Below are 20,374 nucleotides of genomic sequence, written 5' to 3' on the forward strand. Positions count from 1 at the left end.
TTTCCCCCGGCTATCCCTGCCCTGGGCTCCCCCAAGACACAACTTTGCTTATGGCCCTCAATACCGACCCACACCTCCTGCAGTAGTCTAGTCTTGGTCTCTCCCCCACAACTCTGCCAATGCCCCTTTATCTCAACCCACAGCCCCCCCTGCTCTCCTAGCCCTGGGCTCCTCACCACCTCCAAACACCTCTGCCGATGCCCCTTAATCCTGACCCTCAGCCTCTCTGCTAGCCCAGCTCTAGGCTCTCCATGGACATATGTAAATCTGGATAGGGCTTTGAAGAAAAGGAGCCCCCTTCACCATCTATTGAGTGAACAGAGTCCTCATTTGCATGGTCGACTCCCACCTGGCCAGTGTGATCATTTTTGGCCATTTTGGATTAAAATGAATGTAAATCTTGGCTGTAGGGGTGATGAAATGTTATTTGCTTGATTGCATGACTAAAAGGGAGAAGAACGGTAGTGCATATGCCCTAAATAAGGGGTCACCCTTTCCTATACCTCACTCTACAATCCCTGGGTAGTGAACTGCAAGCCAAATGAAAAAAAAAAAATCTAGGGTTTGGGGGGGGGGGGTTATGGGAGTTGCTTGAGTCTTTCTCTGCTAAGGCTGGATAGTATAATAATATAGCTGACTTTCAAAGTAGGAGCTGTGTTAGACTAACAAATTTATTTAATGGGTATTTTCAGTGTCAGTTTATGGAAATAATGTTTCCATTTTAATTACCTTTTGGCTTTTATTTGCAGGGCTTACATTTTTATAATGAGAATGGATATATTGAAAACTCCATAAAATATATAGATACAACTGAAATATGTCACTTTCCCTTGTAATGTGGGGTTTAAAATGACACAGAATGTTTATCACAGAAAGCTATGGTTTCTATTAGCTTTGATAGTTGTGGTGGTTAAGAAAAGTACCCACAGTTTAATTTTAAGACTAGAGAATCTGGGTTGCTTATGATGAAAAACAGAATTTACCAATAAATGACTAACCTGTTTTGGTTGGATTCGACTGACATCATCCTAGTTGTCTCCATATGTTTGTTTCATTATTTGTATTATAAGAGAGGACTTTTCTTAGTTATGGTGCAAAAATCTGTGACTGCCACTTATATAGTTGAGTGTATTCCATAGCAAGTCTTCTTCTACGTGGCAGCTACTGGACCTGGAATCCCTGATGATAGGGAGGGATTAATAAAAGACTATTTCTTGAAACCAACTGTCCCGTGGAGGAGTCAAGAATGGCAGGGACCAGAGAGAAGTCCCCTTGGCTGCTGGGACTGACAGCTGCCTTACCCACATGTGCTGCGAACATGGAGGTGCAGAACCTGGGAAAGGACCTTTGTTCTTGTTGATTACAGGGATGATTTGACAGGTTATAAATTGGGCCTTTTCTCAGTAGACCTGAGTGGTGAGGAGAAACTTCCCCCTTCGGCAGCTTATTCCACAAGTGCCCATGCTGAGGCTTCTTGCATCTTCCTGTCAAACAGCTGGTACTGGCCACGGTTGGAGACAGGGAAAGTGGAATTCAGGGACTGATGGTCTGATGGCAGAACAAAACCTTTTTACCATTTTTGGGTAAAGTCAAAATAGCAGCATGGAGGACGGAGACTTGGGAGCCCCCTCCAGGAACCCTCTCTAAAGAATCCAGAGGACGAACTGGTTTGAAAGCTTGTCTCTCTCACCAACGGAAGTTGAGCCAATAAAAGGTGATATCTCACCCAGCTTGTCTGTCTCATATTCTGGGACCAAGACCGCTACAACAACACTGCAAACAACAATGCAGCATTTTATTTTTTGTTGCCCTGCCCCTCCCACAAGAGAAAAAAGACACAGCTCTTTGGAGCCTGGGCTCCCTCTCAATGTGTATCTATGCCGTGGTTGGCACAATGGCTCTGTAACCTCAGTGGGTTTCCCTGGTGTTACTGTGCTGTAAGTAATAGCCACACTCCAACCCCTAATGCTGCTCTTCTACCTCTTTCCTGCCCCAGGCTTGCAGATCTGGAAGCCCTGGTGCTGCAGAGCTCCTTCCCCTCCTGCTGTGCTGCCTGCCCGCCCTGAGTCAGGCCATGTCTACACTTACAGCCGCACAGCTGTACCGATACACCTGCGCCACCGTCCGAGTGCTCGTGTAGCCGCGTTCTGCCGATGGGAGAGAGCTCGCCCGTCGACTCAACGAGCAGCAGTAGCCATGTCGAGTGCGTCTCCCGCTGACAGTGCTGTGCACATGAGCACTTATGTCGGCAAAACGTATGTTTTTTTCACACCCCTGAGCAACAAAAGTTTTGCCGACATAAGTGCAAGTGGAGACAGGGCCACGGGGTGCGATGGGGATGTCCAGATGTAGAAATCTAAAATTAACATATACACTTAGACCAACGCTAGTCTTTGTCAGCCGCCACAAGTGTGAAAATACTTCCCTCCGAGCTAGTGGCCAGGAGCAGCTAACAGGAGTTTTGCGAGGGAGTTCTCCAGGGGACGCAGGAGCGACTACGTGACCTTCGGGTAAGCGTGTTGTCTTTAGTGTGTGTGTTTGTGGTGTGTTCCCTGCTTGACTGACGTATATAGTGTGGTCTGTTTGTTTGGGGCACCTGCGTGCTGACCTGCTAGGCAAGTGGCCTGCTAGGCAAGGCTGAGAGCTTCTTAATGAGGCTTTGATCCCTTAAGCCCTTTAGCATCTATCAACCCTTAACGAGGAGGTGGGGCTACTCAGGGAGAACAGGGTTTAAAAATACTGCTCCTAACCGACCAGAGGAACTAGTGGACAGGAGCAGTTAACAGGATTTTTGTGAGGGAGTTCTCCAGGTGACAGAGGAGTGACTATGTGACCCTTGGGGTGAGTTTGTTGTCTGTCGTGTGTGTGTGTTTGTGGGGTGCTTGCTGCTTGACTGACGTACATAGTTGTGATGGGATCCCTGGGGTGCAACCTGGGACTGTGGGAGCGCTGTGCCCCCTTTTCTAACTAGCCTGGGTTGTCTCTCACAATGCCTTACTGGTGGCAAGCAGCAAACCCCTCCAGGTGCTGTTACTACTCAGCACAACCGCATGTGGAGCCCCGCACCCAGTTATACTGCATGAATACTCCCAGAGCCACTCTTGAATCACACGGAGAAAGGCACCAGCCAAATCCCCCCAGCTCCCAGCACTATACCTCAGGAATATACCGTCTTGTACTGCTCAAGACCCTTGAGCAATGCAAGTTTATTACTTGGTTCACCACTTCATCAATGGACAATGGACATGCCCCAGCCTTTGTGACCTGAGCAGATTTACCAAGCACTTCAGGCAAACTCGCTGGTAAAGATAAACAGTAAAACATCTTTATGATTACAAAAGAGAGATTGTAAGTGATTGTAAGTGATAGGCAAAAAGTCAGAGTAGTTACCAAAAGAAAATAAAAGATAAGCATGCAGTCTAAACTCTCAACCTATAGACTGGGTGACATCTAGATTAAGCAGTTTTTCTCACTCCACTGGATATTGCAGGTTGGTCACAGTCTTTCATATGCAGGCTTTTGCTCTTAGCCTCAGGACAATCTCTTCAGCTCCAGCTTTCTCGTTGGCTTAGCATAGGTAGGGGAGAAGAGAAAGGATGAAGCATGTGGCCACTGTGTTGTGTTTTAGACCCTTGGTCCCTGTGCTTGGAGAACACAAGTCCAGGCATATCTGGAGGGCATTGCTGAGTCACCAGGCAAGGTAGAGCAATTCCCCTGGTGTGGCCTTGTGCAAGTGAGTCTTTGCATTGTAGCTGGACAATGGCTATTGATGGTTGTTTGATACCCACCATGATGTTGGTTAGCGTCTTTGTTCTTGTCTGGGGCTCTAATATCTGGGCAATCCCACAGCATATTTTAGTGACAACCAGATAACACAATCTCATAACTTCATATGCACTAATAATATACTTATTTAGATAGAACAATGGCTTTCAGCAGATCATAACTTTTCCCCAGTACCTCACCTGGCATGCTTTAGATGAAATATCACAATTATATATACATGATGAATATGGGAGTTACAGGGTGCTCCCCTCGAGATATAGAATGTCACAATAGTGTGCTCTGTTTGGTTGGGGCACTTGTGCTGTGCCTAGCAGCCTGCTAGGCAAGGTTGAGAGCTTCTTTACCAGGCTTGGACCCCCAAGCCCTTTAGTGTTCATCACCCCTTAATGAGCGGGCGGGGCTACTCAGGGAGAACAGGGCTTTAAAAAACCTGTTCTTGAGCAACCAGAGGAGCTAGCAAACAGAAGCAGCTAACAGGGGAGTTTTGTGAGTGTGTGTGTGTGTGTGTGGGGGGGGGGCTAGATACACTTAATTAACGTTCTTTAAACTTAAAGCAATAAACAGCCCCGATAAAAACAACAATAAAGGAAACAGCTGCAGGAGTAAAAAGAGAATGCAGGCAGAAGTCCAGCCACAGAGTGGGGGCTGTCCAGTTTATTGCACTGAATGCAGCATGTATGATTAGCTGCCCAATGGGTGGGTGGCGTACGTGTGCATTCAGTGCAAGGAGCTTCTGCCCCTCAGATATCATGTATGGGCTTTGGAGGCCAGAGTGGCTGCACTGGAGGAGCTAAGGGAGACAGAAAGGTACATAGATGAGACATTCCAGGACACAGTAGAATGGTCCCACCCCCAGTCTGAGCCCCTGTGCTGTTGAGGAGGATGAAAGTCTCAGGGAAGGATAACATCCAACTGGAGCAGAGGGACATGATCCCATAGTTGGGACCCTCCTCCCAGATGATGTCATGGTATCCTACTGAGGATACCCTTCTGAGGGAGGGAACTCCAGTTATTAGGAAGGTTTCAGAGTAGCAGCTGTGTTAGTCTGTATTTGCAAAAAGAAAAGGAGTACTTGTGGCACTAACAAATTTGTTAGTCTCTAAGGTGCCACAAGTACTCCTTTTCTTTTTAGTTATTAGGAAGAGACAGGTAATAGTAATGGGGGATTCAGTCATTAGAAACATAGATAGCTGGGTTTGCGATGACCGGGAGAACTGTGTGGTGACTTGCCTGCCTGGTGCAAAGGTTGCAGGTCTCCCGAGACATCTAGATAAACGTATGTGTAGTGCTGGGGAGGAGCCGGTGGTTGTGGTACATGTAAGTCCCAATGACATAGGGAAGGATGGGAGAGAGGCCCTGGAGGCTAAATGTAGGCTGCCAGGTAAGAGACTGAAGTCCAGGACCTCCAAGGTAGCATTCTCCGAATGCTTCCAATTCCATGCGCAGGGTCAGACAGGCAGAACTGCAGAGTCTCAATGCGTGGATGAGACAATGGTGTAGGAGGAGGGGTTTAGATTTATTAGGAACTGGAAAGCCTTTTGGGAAAGGGGGAGTCTATACAGGAAGAATGGGCTCTACTTAAACCAAAATGGAACAGGATGGCTGGCATGTCAAATTAAAAAGGTCGTAGAGCAGTTTTTAAACTAAGGGCTAGGGGAAAGCAGACAGGTGCAGAGGAGCATGTGGTTCGGACAGAGACATCCCTTAGGGCAGTGTTTCTCAACCAGGGCTCCATGTACTCCTGGGGGTACGCCGAGGTCTTCCAGGGTTTACATCAACCTCGTCTAGATATTTGCCTAGTTTCACAGCAGGTTACATAAAAAGCACTAACAAAGTCAGTACAAACTAAAATTTCATACAGACAATGACTTGTTTATACTCCTCTCTACACTATCCACTGAAATGTAAGCACAATATTTATATTCCAGTTGATTTATTTTCTGATTATATGGTAAAAATGCAAAAGTCAGCACTTTTTAAGTAATAGTGTGCTGGGGCGCTTTTTTGTATTTTGATGTCTGATTTTGTAAGCAAGTACTTTTTACGTGAGGTGAAACTTGAGGGTACACAAGACAAATCAGACCCCTGAAAGGGGTACAGTAGTCTGGAAAGCTTGAGAGCCAGTGCTTTAGGGGAGGATCTATTAATGGAAATTCTCTATATCCAAGTAAGGAGGAGAGGATGGAATATGATAAAATACGGATAGGATCTGATGAGAAATGGTGAAATGAAAGAGTTCCATTCAATTACATCACATAATGGCAGACAGCCAAAAAGTGACAATTTTTTAAAGTGCTTATATACAAATGCTAGAAGTCTAAATACTAAGATGGGTGAACTAGGGTGCCTCCTATTAAATGAGGATATAGATATAACAGGTGTCAAGGTTCCGTCCCTACTCTGAACTCTAGGGTACAGATGTGGGGACCTGCATGAAAGACCCCCTAAGCTTATTCTTACAAGCTTAGGTTAAAAACTTCCCCAAGGTACAAACTTTGCCTTGTCTTGAACAGTATGCTGCCACCACCAAGCGTTTTAAACAAAGAACAGGGAAAGAGCCCACTTGGAGATGTCTTCCCCCAAAATATCCCTCCAAGCCCTATACCCCCTTTCCTGGGGAAGGCTTGATAATAATCCTCACCAATTTGTACAGGTGAACACAGACCCAAACCCTTAGATCTTAAGAACAATGAAAAATCAATCAGGTTCTTAAAAGAAGAATTTTAATAAAAGAAAAGGTAAAAGAATCATCTCTGTAAAATCAGGATGGTAAATACCTTACAGGGAAATCAGATTCAAAACATAGAGAATCCCTCTAGGCAAAACCTTAAGTTACAAAAAGACACAAAAACAGGAATATACATTCCATCCAGCACAGCTTATTTTACTAGCCATTAAACAAAAGGAAATCTAACGCTTTGGTGTCCCCCCTTTGTAAAACGATTACTAGCTAGATTACTTACTAACTAACAGTTGTAAGGCTGCATTCCTGATCTGTTCCTGGCAAAAGCATCACACAGACAGACGAACCCTTTGTTCCCCCTCCCCCACCCCGTCCAGATTTGAAAGTATCTTGTCTCCTCATTGGTCATTTTGGTCAGGTGCCAGTGAGGTTACCTTAGCTTCTTAACCCTTTACAGGTGAAAGGGTTTTACCTCTGGCCAAGAGGGATTTTATAGCACTGTATACAGAAAGGTGGTTACCCTTCCCTTTATATTTATGACAACAGGCATCACAGAAACTTGGGGGAATGAGGATAATCAATGGGACACAGTAATACCAGGGTACAAAATATATTGGAAGGACAGAACTGGTCGTACTGGTGGGAGAGCGGCACTATATGTGAAAGAAAGCATGGAGTCAAATGAAGTAAAAATCTTAAATTAACCGAACTGTACCATAGAATCTCTATGGATAGTAATCCCATGCTTGGATAAAAAGAATATAGAGGTAGAGACATATTGCGGATCACCTGACCAGGATGGTGATCGTGACTGTGAAATGCTTGGGGAGATTAAAGAGGCTATAAAAATAAAAACCTCAGTAATAATGGGGGATTTCAACTATCCCCATATTGACTGGATGGGGATCTGTCATCTCAGGATGGGATGCAGAGAGAAAGTTTCTTAACACTGTAAATGACTACTTCTTGGAGCAGCTTGTCCTGGAACCGTAAGAGGAGAGGCAATTCTTGATTTAGTTCTAAGTGGAACACAGGATCTGGACCGCTTGGTAACAGTGACTATAACATAAAATTTAACATCCCGGGGGATGTTTGTGTGGATAAAAATGAACTTCTTTGTCTGGTACTAGTGGATTTTTAAAAAGCTGGCTAAAGTAAGAATGTGGGATTCCACTCCGTGCTGTAAATACTTTCAATAGGCTGGTTAACTACTACTTGCCAGACTGAAGGGCCTTAGCGAGACAAAGGTGGGTGCAGTTATATCTTTTAGTGGACCAACTTCTGTTGGGGAAAGAAACAAGCTTTCAAGCTACACAGAGCTCTTCCACAGGTCTGGGGCTATGTCTACATTAGAGACCTTACAGCTGCACCACTGAAGCTGCGCCACTGTAAGGTCTCCCGTGTAGCCGCTCTACACTGGCGGGAGAGCTCTCTCCCACCAGCATAATAAAACCATCCCCATGAGTGGCAGTAGCTATGCCGGCGGGAGGACGTCTCCCACCAACATAGTGCTGTCCAGACCGGTGCTTCTGTCAGTGAAACTTATGTCAGTCAGGCCTGTGTTTATTTCACACCCCGACCGACAAAAGTTTTACCAACAAAAGTGCTAGTGTAGACATAGCCTGAGAAAGGTACTTGGTGTCACAGCAAAATACAAGATTGAACAGAGAGTTTAGCATAAGTAGTTCGCACATAATCTAAGGGACCATTTTATTGTGCTGTAGCTATTTCAGTATAACTCCCCCTGTTCTAAATAAAAGAAGTTCTATTCCCAACTACTTACTCCACTTCCAAAGTTTTTCTCCTACAGCCATGCTGGTCAGTTTCCCCATGTAGACAGGCCCTGAGGCTCCTGTAGATATACAGTGATCCAAGTTGATGGGAGTGAGATCTGTAACATGTTCATTGGTGCTCCATTGGAACAAACTACCGAGGGCAGCGGTGGATCTCCATCTCTGGATGTCTTCAAGTCTGCAGGCCTTTCTGGGGGATAGACTTAGTCCCACATATGTTATTTGGCTCAGTACAGGGGCAAACGGATGAAATTCTATGGCCTGTGTTACACAGGCGGTCAGATCAAAAGACCCCATTGTCCCTTCTGCCCTTAAAGTCTAGGAAGCCATTGTTGCAGCTTTGCCTAGAGAAAGGAAGGCAAAGGAACGTTTGAGATGACAGTCGCTCCCCAATAAATGGCACATTTTCAGCACTTAAGTAATTAAACTGGGAATCCCCAGAATCTTAACACTGGGTCTGTCTCTTCTCCGCTGAGGTAGAGCAGATCTGCCCCTCAGAAACACCTGGATTCTAATCTCCTCAGAGGCAGATCTCCATTCAGATCCCATGCAGCCCAGGAACAGGGGTGAGGGACCCTCCAACACATCACATGATCAGGGTGTAGAAACTGAACCTGACTCTTGGGTCAGTGATGGGGATGTGCTTGTAAATGCTCTGGAAACAGCCACATGGTGATAGATTCAGGAGATAGGACCAAACATCTGGAACAGGTATCAGCATGCAGAATATGTGCCTTTCTGACTCTGGTGTGCTCTGCTCTGCTCTGCTAGCAAGAATGGGAAGGGGAGGGATTTGGCTGGGCATTCTTCTGTCTGTGCTTTGTGAAATGCAGTATTTCCAATTCTCCTTTCAACTGACAAGTCTTGGCTCAAGGGACTAGATTGTGTCAGGAGTATGAGATCAGGCACTTGAATACAGATATTCATTCCTTGATACAGGGAAGAAAATGATGTGTGCCATAGTGGGACAGTGTAAATTTGCAATTCACAGGGTTGACAGTTCCCTTCTGGATCCCTGCTTTTGACCCTATGACCTCACTCCTGTTCCTGTTTTCTCTTTTGTTGCCCCCCCTGTATTTATTTGATCCCGGGTCCAGTAGCTCATCCCCTTAGTCTCGGGGGAGGTCTCCCACTGGTCCCGGGAACACAATATGGTAGAAACTCAAAGTTAGAAATGCGCCTTGGGAAATGGAGGTTGTTTGTAACTCTGAAGTGTTTGTAACACTGAACAAAACGTGACGGGTGTTCTTTCAAAAGTTTACAACTGAACATTGATTTAATACAGATTTGAAACTTTTCTGTGGAGAAGATTCTGCTTTTAACCATCTTAATTTAAATGAAACAAGCACAGAAACAGTATTTTTACCTTTGTCAAATCTTTTTTGAAAACTTTCCCTCTTATTTTTAGTAGTTTACATTTAACACAGTACTACTGTACTGTAATTGCTATTTCCACCCCCCGCTTTTTTTTGTCACTGCTGCTGCTTGATTGCATACTTCTAGTTCCAAATGCGGTGTGTGGTTGACTGATCAGTTTGGTGCTCCTAACTATGAGGTTCTACGTAGATACAGGGTTAACGGTCTAATGTCATCATCACGTTGCAGTGAAGGGGCGGGCTTCATGCAGATTGCTTGAGCCTTTCTCTGTTAAGGCTGGATAGTATAATAATATAGCTGAGCGCACTCCATAGTGTGGAAGTATAACATTGTATAAGTATAACGTTGTATAAGGGGACATGCTGGATACATTGTATATGAGAGGGCATGCCAAAACATGTTACAAAGTATCTGAGGGAGCACAGGTAGAGACAGTTAGCTTTTGAATGGAGAAGCAATTAAGATAGAGCCAGCACGTCTAAGAAGCAGGCATCAGAATGGAAGGTGTGAAGGGCAATTAGTTAAGTTAACTGGAAGCTGTTAAAGGAGATTGTTAAGGGTGGCAGGTAATTGAAGATACGTGACTGGTCTCAGGGATCTCGAAGGGTGGTGACTAAAATCTTTTTCTTCTTTTGTCTGTAACTTCTCTGTAACTTGTTCTCCAAAAAACTGTATAAATTAAGAGACACAAGCCCCACTCGGGGGGCTCACTTCTAAATGTATTAGCAGAGCAGCTTTGCTAATAAAACAGAGTGGTCTGATAAATTGTGAGTCTGAGTCAAACTTTGACAATAGCGAGTCTTCTCCTACCTTGCAGCGACAGGACCTGGAATCACTGAGAGCTTGGTTATGTAATAGAGCCCCAGAACTCAACCTTTATATTATGGCTGAAGACAGTAGTGGCTGTGAGAGATGCTGTCCTGGGAGCAGTACTAACTTCTGACTGCAAACCAAGAGTGGAGGACAGTAGCAGGAAAAGGAGGGAAGTGGTGTGCTAAAGGAATATTTGTTCACAGGACTGTCAGATCTGCAGGTGGGGAAACTGAGGCAAAGGTACCTAAGGAGGGGGATTTAGTTTTCCCCAGGCTTCTTGAGCTTGAGCCAGTGTGCTTGTTAATTTCAAGAGGAGCCTCTAGATATTTCTACTGGGTCCTTGCTGCTACTGACAACACCTGGCAGAAGGGGTCCCTTAGTAATTGGTCTCTATGGAATGATCGCAGTTGCCCCAGACAGGGCAGAGCGGTGCTGGCCCAAGGAAGAGGAAACCCTCCTGCATGGTGGAGAAAGAAGTCAGGATGTTCTGAGTCCCTTGGCTGAAAGCTGGACAGTGCAGGACACGATGCTGCATGGCAGCGGAGGGAGACTCGACTCTGGGTGAGAGACAGTATGCGGGAAAATAAACAGTGAATGGGGGCCTCTTGTCCTATGCAAGGATCTCTTATGTTGACCCTAGGGAGAGGTCTCTTCCCCCATCCCATAGATGGATTCTCACCCACCCCAGTCCCACTATTCCTGTGCACTTGCAGATGACCTTGCTCAGAATCCTCTATGACAGTACAGGTGGCCCTGAAGCATCCATGCTTTCCCCTATAGAGGGATTCTCAGCCCTCCCCAGTCCCTACACACGAGTACCTGTAGAGTCCCCCTGCTTCCCCGCAGAGGGAGGGTGGGGTCCTTAGCTTTTCCGAGCTAAAGGATCACCCTGCATAGAGCCACCTGGTGCCCACCAATATCCCCTGTGCAGCCCCCGAAACAGGGGTCTCTATAGTCCCTTTGCTGCCACCGGGTGGCCACCTGGCGGGAGAGGCGCACGCGCAGTAGGTTCCGACAGCCCCTTCACAGGCGCGGCCCGGGCGAAACCCGGCGGCATCCCCTCCCCCTTGTCGAGCCAGAGGCATGCTGAGCTCCTATTGGTCCGGGCGGCGGAGGGGCGGAGCAGAACACACCAGTCGCGAACCCGGCCGTGCGTTTAGAGCCAGGGTGAGGCGGGTGCGAGTCGGCCTCCCGCTGGGCTCGCTACGCCCCGTTCGCAGCGAGGGGAGAGGAGCGCTGGGAGGGGTCAGACCAATTGATCCGCTCCCCGGGCTACCCGCCCTCAGACCCCGCCCCCCCCTCCGCGCCAGGTGGCTGAGCCCCGGGCTACCCGCCCTCAGACCCCGCCCCCCCCTCCGCGCCAGGTGGCTGAGCCCCAGGCTACCCGCCCTCAGACCCCGCCCCCCCCTCCGCGCCAGGTGGCTGAGCCCCGGGCTACCCGCCCTCAGACCCCGCCCCCCCCTCCGCGCCAGGTGGCTGAGCCCCGGGCTACCCGCCCTCAGACCCCGCCCCCCCCCCCGCGCCAGGTGGCTGAGCCCCGGGCTACCCGCCCTCAGACCCCGCCCCCCCCCCTCCGCGCCAGGTGGCTGAGCCCCGGGCTACCCGCCCTCAGACCCCGCCCCCCCCCCTCCGCGCCAGGTGGCTGAGCCCCGGGCTACCCGCCCTCAGACCCCGCCCCCCCTCCGCGCCAGGTGGCTGAGCCCCGGGCTACCCGCCCTCAGACCCCGCCCCCCCTCCGCGCCAGGTGGCTGAGCCCCGGGCTACCCGCCCTCAGACCCCGCCCCCCCTCCGCGCCAGGTGGCTGAGCCCGGGCTACCCGCCCTGTGAGGAGGCCCCGCCTCCCCAGTGGGCGCCGGCGCTCTGGCTGACCAGACCCCTCTGTCTCCAGCGAGAGACACGCTCTGCGCTGCGGGGACAGAGCCTGGCCACAGGGTCCCGGCCTGGGGCTCGGTGCCGGGGGAGCCGCTTTGGCCGTTGGAATTCTCCCTTCGGAGCAGGAGGTAGGTGAGGTCCCAGCTGCCATTGGACCAACTTCCCGGGGGGAGACACGCGGTGGAGCGCGCACCTCTCGCTACCTGCCGCCCGGATCTGCCCGTGCCGGGGGGGGGGGACAATGGAAAAGTTTGGCTCGCAGACTCTTCTCCCCCCCACCCCCCGGCGGAAAGCAGCGGCCTCCCAGCTGTTGCTCCTACTTGGGGGGCGCAGCTCGGAGGCGCCGGTTGCTGGGGGGGGGGCGGCGAGCATGTGGCCGAGCGGTGCCAGCAAACCCGGGCAGAAATCTGTGGGGGGGGGCACCTGACCGTAACTCGTCCCCCATCACCTCTGCTGGCATCGCTCGGGGAGGTGGGTGAAGGGCAGCGGCGGGAGAGCCGCCCCTGCCGCTCCGCGGAGTGGCCAGGCTGAAGTGCTGCCGCGGGGCAGCTGCAGCGGCTCCGTGTGGAGATCGGGGAGGCCGGACCGGACGCCGGTGTGACTTGAGGGGCTCAGAATTCGCTCTGTTTTCCTTCCGATGTGAAGGCGAACAAGGAACTAAACCCTGTTACCTGATCACAGGTCCTGGGTTGTCTGTAATCCTGGGACTGCCATAAGGAATCCAGGTAAACCGCAATCGGTCGAGGTACTTATCTGGCCCCCGCCGCCGCAGTCTCTGTGCACCTCGTGATTCTACCCCTGCAATGCTTGTGGGGAAGGGGAGTGTTGTTCTTCGTTGATAGGGGCCCTGGGAAATTAAATGACGAGCCCAGGGTCACCTAGGGAACTTGGCCCAGATTCTTAAAGGTATTTAGGCACTTAACTCGCATTGAAATCAGTGGGAGTTAAGCATCTAAACACCTTTTGAGGTCAGATCTGGGCCTCTGTGGTTGAGTTAGGAATAGAACCAATGACTTCCCAGGCTCAGTTCAGTACCCTACCTACTAGACCTTCCTTTTCTCCCACTTGAAATGAAGCCAGCAGTTACACTGGGCTCCCCCCTGCTAACTTTTATACATGTGCATGTTTTTTCAGTCGCACATGGATCATGGGTGTGATTTAAATCCACAGTCTTCAGATCCACAGCCAAGACCTGTCCTGCTTAACTACAGGCATAAACTACCCAAGGATACAGGTCCCAGTTCCTCCTTCTATTGGTGGTGTCCTGGAAATGAGCTGATCTGTCCCTGCTACCTCTACTTTATGGCTGTTGTGGCCTCCCAAGAGCTGGTGGGGAAAGGGGAGGCGCCTGGGGTGTTATTTAAGTTGGGATTCTCCCTATGGGGATGAGGTAATTCAGTCTTTGGCAGCAGGGGAGTAGCGGCAGGAGCTCTGAAAGACGATGATCCTGGTGAGTGCCCACAGAGATGTGTGGAAAGGGGATTATTCTGGCTGTAGTTGGTGGGACGTGTCTATTGTTTGTTAAGCTCCTGTGTCTGTCTCATTTATGGCTAATTTTAGCCCTTCCCTTTGGGTGATTTAGGTTTCCTTTTTGGGGGGAGGGGCGGACAGAGAGAAGTGTGCCAAGAATAAATGGTTAGTGCCAACAGAGCTCTCCCGCAGACCCAGCAATTCCACCCCCAAGGAGCAGCAGCAGCAGCTCCTGCACACACCCCGCTGTTCACACAGGTGCTTTTCATAGTTAAACTTCTGTTTTTCCGGAGCGTGGGTGGGTTTTTTTGTTTTTATTTTTTTAACACCCCAGAAAGACAAGTTCCAGAGTAGACAAAGCCTCGGAGTTTCACTCCTTGCTAAGTACAAGGTGGAATAGACTGTTTAGCGTAGTTAGCGCATTTCAAGGGACCATTCAAGGTGAAGTGGCCTGTTAACACTCCTCAGGTCACAGGAAAGAAAGTAAAGGGGCGGAGGAGAAAGCAGTTGGGGGAGGCTGTTAGTGGTTTACAGATTGTTGTAAATAAACCATCAACCCAGTATCTTTATTCAGTCCATGATTTTTAGTGTCTAGCAAAGTTATGAATTTCAACTCCCAGGCCTGTCTTTTTGAAAATGTTGTGCAGGTTTCCTTTGAGGATGAGGGCTGATAGATCGTATACAAGAGTGATTGTTCTGTGAGAAGTGCTCACCCACAAATGATGTGGAGTTCTTGTCCTTTCATTTTCCTGTTCATTTGTGAGCATAGTGATTCTCTGGTTTCACCCACATAGTTGTTGTTGGGGCATTTAGTGCACTGGATGAGGTAAACCACATGTTGTGATTGGAATTAGCATGCGTAGGACCCGTGGATCTTGAAAGGTGTGTTGTGGAGTGTGTTGATCATTGTAGCAGTGGAGATGTGTCTGCAGGTTTTGTGTCTGGTGCTGCAGTGAGTTGGTGTGTCCTGGTCTGTGGGGAGCTCGCTTCTGATGATGAGCTTGGAGAGATTAGGGGTTGTTTGGAAGGCCAGAAGTGGGGTTTCAGGAAAGATTTCTTTCAGGATGGGGTTTCTATCAAGTATGGGTTTTAGTTGTTTGTTACCCCATATGGGTTGCAGTGTAGGGTGTAGTAGGTGACCACTAGGGGTGTGCGGTCGGTGGGGGTTTTATTTCTGTATTGAAGCACGTTTCCTTGGTGTATCTGGGTGGCCCACTCCATGATGCGATGTACTTCTCTGGTGGGGTGTCCCCCTTTGGCGAAGGCGGTTTTGCGTGTGTTAAGGTGCCTGTCCCAGACTGTCTCCTCAGAGCATATTCTGTGGTATCTGAGTGCCTGCCAGTAGACAACAGATTGCTTGGTGTGTTTGGGGGTGATTTCCGGATCTGTGAAGATAGGTGTGGTGGTCCGTGGGTTTCCAAGCGTTGGCAAACACTGTCCTCTGTGTGTACTTGCTTGTCCAAAGGGGAGTGGGTGGGGTGGCACCTGTGGGTTTCGGAGTTCAGAGAATATCCGGTGTGTGGGGCTCTTGGCACCTTGCAGGATCAAGGCCTTTGAGTGTATTTGTAATGTAAGGAGAGCGTTCTTGTTGGTCAGAGGGACATTTTTGCAGGTTATCAAATGGAACACTTCTGTGTAGACCTGAGTAATGGGGTTGGGGGGAGGGGGAGGAACTTACCTGTGGGCAACTTATTCCACCGTTGCCCATTCTGGGGCTTCTCCCACCTTTCTGTCGACAGCTGGTACTGGCCACAGTTGGAGACAGGGCTAGTGGAATTACAGGGAATTCCTTTGTATGGTTTTTGTGTAAAGTCAAAGAAGCAGCTTGGAGGAAAGGGACCTGAGAGCCCTCTGTGGCTATTCGGCTGCAGAGAAGCCAGAGGACTGACTGGTTTCACTTCTCAGACGTTATTAGCAGGTAGCAAGGAATGTTTGAAAGCCATTCAACTGCATGCAAAGCTCAATAAAGACTCTTCTAGTTGTTCTCTGAATCTAAGTGGGAGCGGGACCACATGTTTGGGTTTCAGAGGGGTTGTTCTGTTTAGGGGACAACTGAACTATTTTGTTCTTAGGTAAAAGATCAGTGACAGATGGGTGTCGGTGCCCTGCATAACTATACAAGAAGATCACCACAGCATTGCCCCATCTACGAGTGCAGAAGGTGCTACTCACCTAATTTTTCTAACCTGGAAAAGTCTGATATCTAGTTTTATGTCCCCCTGCCCCTCTCAAAGGAGCGAGGGGAACAGACTAAGGTCTGTGGAGCAAAGGCTGTTTCTCAAGCTATGTCTGTGCTGTGCCTGACACAATGGATCCGTAACCTCAACTGGGTTCCCAGGTGCTACTGTGCTATTAATATTAATACTAATAATAATAAAGACTCAACCCCATAACTCTGCTCGTCTACCTCTTTCCTGCCTCTAGTCTTTGTTGTAGAACTTGAAGCCTTGGTGCCACGGAGCTCCTTGTCCCCCAGTGACTCTGGGAGGGGAAGATGCAGAAATATAAAATTAATATATGCGCTTAGAACAACGCTGGTCTTTCAGACTCTGCAAGTGTGAGAATACTTCCCTTATCAATAGTGCTTTTCAACCAGTCATGTGGTATCAGTCCGGCTCCGTGAGATGGAACAGGATCTAGCTCCTGTCTTCAGTACTTAGTGGATCCCCATTACAATAGTATTTGAGCCCTTCACAATCTGCAGGGCATGGCTTTTGTTCCCTCTGTACAGGTGGGGAACTGAGGCACAGGGAAGCTATGTGATTTACTGAAGGTAACAAAGGGAGTCTGTGGTGGAGCAGGGAATTGCACCCAGATCTCCTAAATCACAGGCCGGTGCCCCACCGTAGCTCTGCATCTTACAAAGAGGGACACCACACCCTAAGCCAACACACAGCTCAACTTTTTTTTTTCTCTTTTCTCTTTACCCGAGGGGAGGTACGCCGTTCCTGGAGGTACTGCAGTACCAGGTCGATGTGTGGCATGGATGGAGCAAGTTCCTATTCCGTCTCCCTGGCAGAGCAGAGCTCAGTACATCCGGAAAGGTGCATATTTTGCACAATGGCATATGTTCCAGTTGTTTGTTCCTATCTCCTGAATCTACCACCCTGTGACTTTTTGTGGCGCATGCAGGAGAAGATCCCCATAACAGAAAAGAGAAGTCAGGTTCCGTTTCCACTGCCTTATCGTGTGATGTGCTGGAGAGCTGCTTATCCCTGTTCCTGCGCGGCATGCGCGCTGAATATAAATCTGTCTCTGAGGAGATTAGAATCCAAAGAGCTTCTGAGGGGCAGGTCTGCTCTAGCTCTGTGGAGAAGAGACCGAGACTGTGAAGACTCTGGGGGTTCCCAGTTTGATATTTAAGTACTGAAAATGTGCCATTTATTGGGGAGGGGCTGTCATCTCAAAGGTTCCTTTGCCTTTCCCTCCCTTCCTTTCGCTGCCTCTCAGACTAGGTAAAGCTGCAACAATAGATTCCTACATTTTAAGGGCAGCAGGGACAATGGGATCATTTGATCTGACTGCCTGTGTAACACAGGCCATAGAATTTCATCCATTTCCCCCTGTACAGAGCCAAGTAATGTGTTGGACTACGTTGGCATGCAGGCCTGATGGCTGGAGAGAGGGAGAATACAACACTGCCCTCAGCAGTTTCTTCCAGTGGGGCACCAATGAACATGCCAAAGCTATCAACTCCGTCACGTGGGAGCCCTGCAGCTTTAGGTGCTTGTCTACATGGGAATAGTTCCTGCCATGGCCATAGCAGAATAGCTTTGGAAGCGGAGTAGTAATTTTTGGGAATAAAGTTGTTTTTATTTGGAACAGAGTGTCCGTGTCCAGCGGTTATACTGGAAGAGCTACAGCGCAGTGCTTACTCTGCTTCTAGGAGGCCAGTCAATTCCCCCATGTAGACAAGCCTTTAGACTGCAGGTTTTGTGGGTCCCAACAGCCAGCTCTGCTCAGTCTCCAGAGCTCACTTCATTTTGGCAGCTTTCTCTTTCTCTCCCCCCACCCCCCCGGTTGGGGCTGTGGAGCTCTGGCGCCACCTGCTGGTCCTGATTTCAAAGCTTGGTGGAAAAACAAAAAACTGCAAGGGAGGGGGAAACAACTCTCGAGCCACTGAGCCCTGGTCTAGGCTTTCAGCGTATGTTGCTATAAAATGCATTCCCTGAGCGACGCATAATATCGACCTAACCCCCCGGCCCGCCCCCTGTGTAGACTGGTTTCTACTAGGGAGAGAGCTACCGCCTCTCTGGGAGGGGAAGCACCTATGCTGATGAGAGAAGCTCTTTCAGTGGCACAGGTAGCCTCTCCACTAAATGCTTCAGGGGCCCAGCTGCACCGCTGTAAGTGTGAGCACCTGCCTGGGATAAATCAATTGCCACAAACCAGCCTTTCCCAGAAGAAACAACGAGGAGTCCTTGTGGCACCTTAGAGACGAAAACATTTATTTGGGCTTACTTCATCAGATGCAAGGAGTGAAAAATACAGTAGGCAGGTATAAATATACAGCACATGAAAAGATGGGGGGGGGGAGAGTCAGGGCTAACGAGGCCAATTCCCAACAGTTGACAAGCAGGTGTGAATATCAACAGAGGGGAATTACTTGTTGTAGTGACCCAGCCACTCCCAGTCTTTATTCAGGCCTAATTTGATGGTGTCAAGTTTGCAAATTAATTCCAGCGCTGCAGTTTCTCGTTGACTCCTCCTTGTTTTGCTGATACAGACTCACAGGGCTACCCCTCTGAAACCTTTCACAGAAGAGTAACAGTGAGCACTTCACAGCTGTAAAGCACGTCACAAACACTGCATAATGTACACTCCTCGGAGAGGAGGTAAATAGTTTAATCTTCGCTCTGCAGAGCAATTTGAAAGGGGCAGCCACCTGAAGTGTCCTGTCCCAAGCCACATCGTGGGAACCAGAAGTTAAATATGAGTGTTTTGAACGTCTGTTACAGAGGATTGGGGCCCCTGGGTGCAGTACCACACCTACTGCCTTCACTTGAGCTTACAAACCGAAACACATAGACCATCTGTTGGGTGGGGAGAAGAATAGGACCTGTCTATATAATCATAATGCAATTATTTTTTTATAATATTGAAGGTCACATGTATATAAAGAAGTATCTCCCTGATAAACCCTTATTCATGCCTCCTCCTGTTGAAAGTACTCGCTGCGCAAAGTAGAGTCCCAGCTTTTTAAATAATTCTCTAGTACATCTCTCCGGACTCACAAAATTAAAACAGAAACTTTGGTAAATAAGCTAAAAGATTGAATGCTTGAGAATAAAACTGTTGTAAACACTGGTTTAAACGGCAGATTTCAACTGATTCTGTTTTTCAACCACAATAGTCTCCCCAGGGGGGAGGTGCACTGTTCCTGGAGGTACTGCAATACCAGGTCGATGCGTGGAGTGGATGGAGCAAGCTTCTATTCCATCTTTCTGTTCCAAAAATCCATGTAATATATAGTTCTCAGATAGAGGACGTATCAGATATTAAACTGATAAGAACAGATTTAATAATTTTATTAAGATAATGTTGAAATAAGCAACGGTACAGAGTTCAAGCATAGAAGTTTCTGGTTGTCAGGGGATAAGGTACAGATTATCAAGGGGTGCAAAATTTGATTTAGGAGTTGGTGGAGCAAGGATCACATAATAATCTGCAATCTCCCCGACTGGGGGGAAAAGTTTAACCGGTCAGAGTACAGACATCGAGATATGGGGTAAGTTATCCACACAACGGCTATGTTCAGTATGCTGGGTATAGTGAGTGAATACGGGGGTGGGGATGGGTCTACCCTCATTTGGTGGGGTTTAATGTTCAGTGGGTTTACGGTTCCAGTTCATATGGTCTGATGGGGAAGGTCTCTCAGTCTCTTTCCCACAGTGTGCGCACAATGTCGTACCGGCTCACTCCTCCTGGTACTGTCGGTGGCCGGTGATGTGCTCGATGTAGATGTCCCTGGACCATTGGATGGTGTCCGAGACCATGAGGTGCCGCATGAGCCGTGCGTAGTGTCTACCGATCCCACAGGTCCGCAGCACACGCTCGTTGCAGGGGTCCCAAGTGCCCAGGGCTCCGACGATCAGGGCGTCCAGCTGCACCTGGTAGCCCTTCGCTCTCAGGGTGTCGGCCAGAGGGGCGTATTTTTCCAGTTTCCGAGCTCAGGCTTCTCGGAAGGCCGGGGACCTGTTCTCGAAGGGGACCGTGATGTCGATGAGGATGATCTTTTTCTGGGCCTCGTCGGTGACGACCACGTCGGGTCGCAGTGGGCTGTCGGTACCGGGGATAGTGCAGTTCACGGCGACCTCCCCCAGGCGCGGGGCGATGGCTTTCACCAGGCGGTTCTGGATGGCGTTGTGGCACAGTTGCCAGGCTCTGGAGTGGGGCTTGCAGCTGCACAGGACGTGGGGCAGGGTCTCATTGGCGTAGCCACACTTCCTGCAACGCTTGTCTCAGTTCCCGTGGCAGACGGTTCCATTGAGCGGGACACAGTTGAGCCGGGCGCGGTGGATGAACCGCCAGTCGGCGAAGCGGGTGAAGCCGACCCCGGCGAGGAAGTGGTTGCTGGCGT

General features: G+C 49.1%; 1 long non-coding RNA gene and 1 pseudogene across 2 annotated transcripts in view; one reads left to right on the plus strand and one right to left on the minus strand.

Annotated features, from left to right (window-relative positions):
• The first annotated feature begins 12,285 nt into the window (after window positions 1-12,285).
• Window positions 12,286-20,374, plus strand: part of LOC141990646 (uncharacterized) — an 87,517-nt gene continuing 79,428 nt past the window's right edge. For both annotated transcript variants that reach the window (XR_012640225.1, XR_012640226.1), the window contains exon 1: window positions 12,286-12,452. This is a non-coding gene — a long non-coding RNA (uncharacterized LOC141990646). The remainder of the gene's footprint in view (window positions 12,453-20,374) is intronic.
• Window positions 19,159-19,333, minus strand: LOC141991759 (U2 spliceosomal RNA; annotated as a pseudogene).

The sequence above is a fragment of the Natator depressus genome, chromosome 7 (assembly GCF_965152275.1).
Source record: "Natator depressus isolate rNatDep1 chromosome 7, rNatDep2.hap1, whole genome shotgun sequence".
In the NCBI taxonomy this organism is placed as follows: Eukaryota; Metazoa; Chordata; order Testudines; family Cheloniidae; genus Natator; species Natator depressus.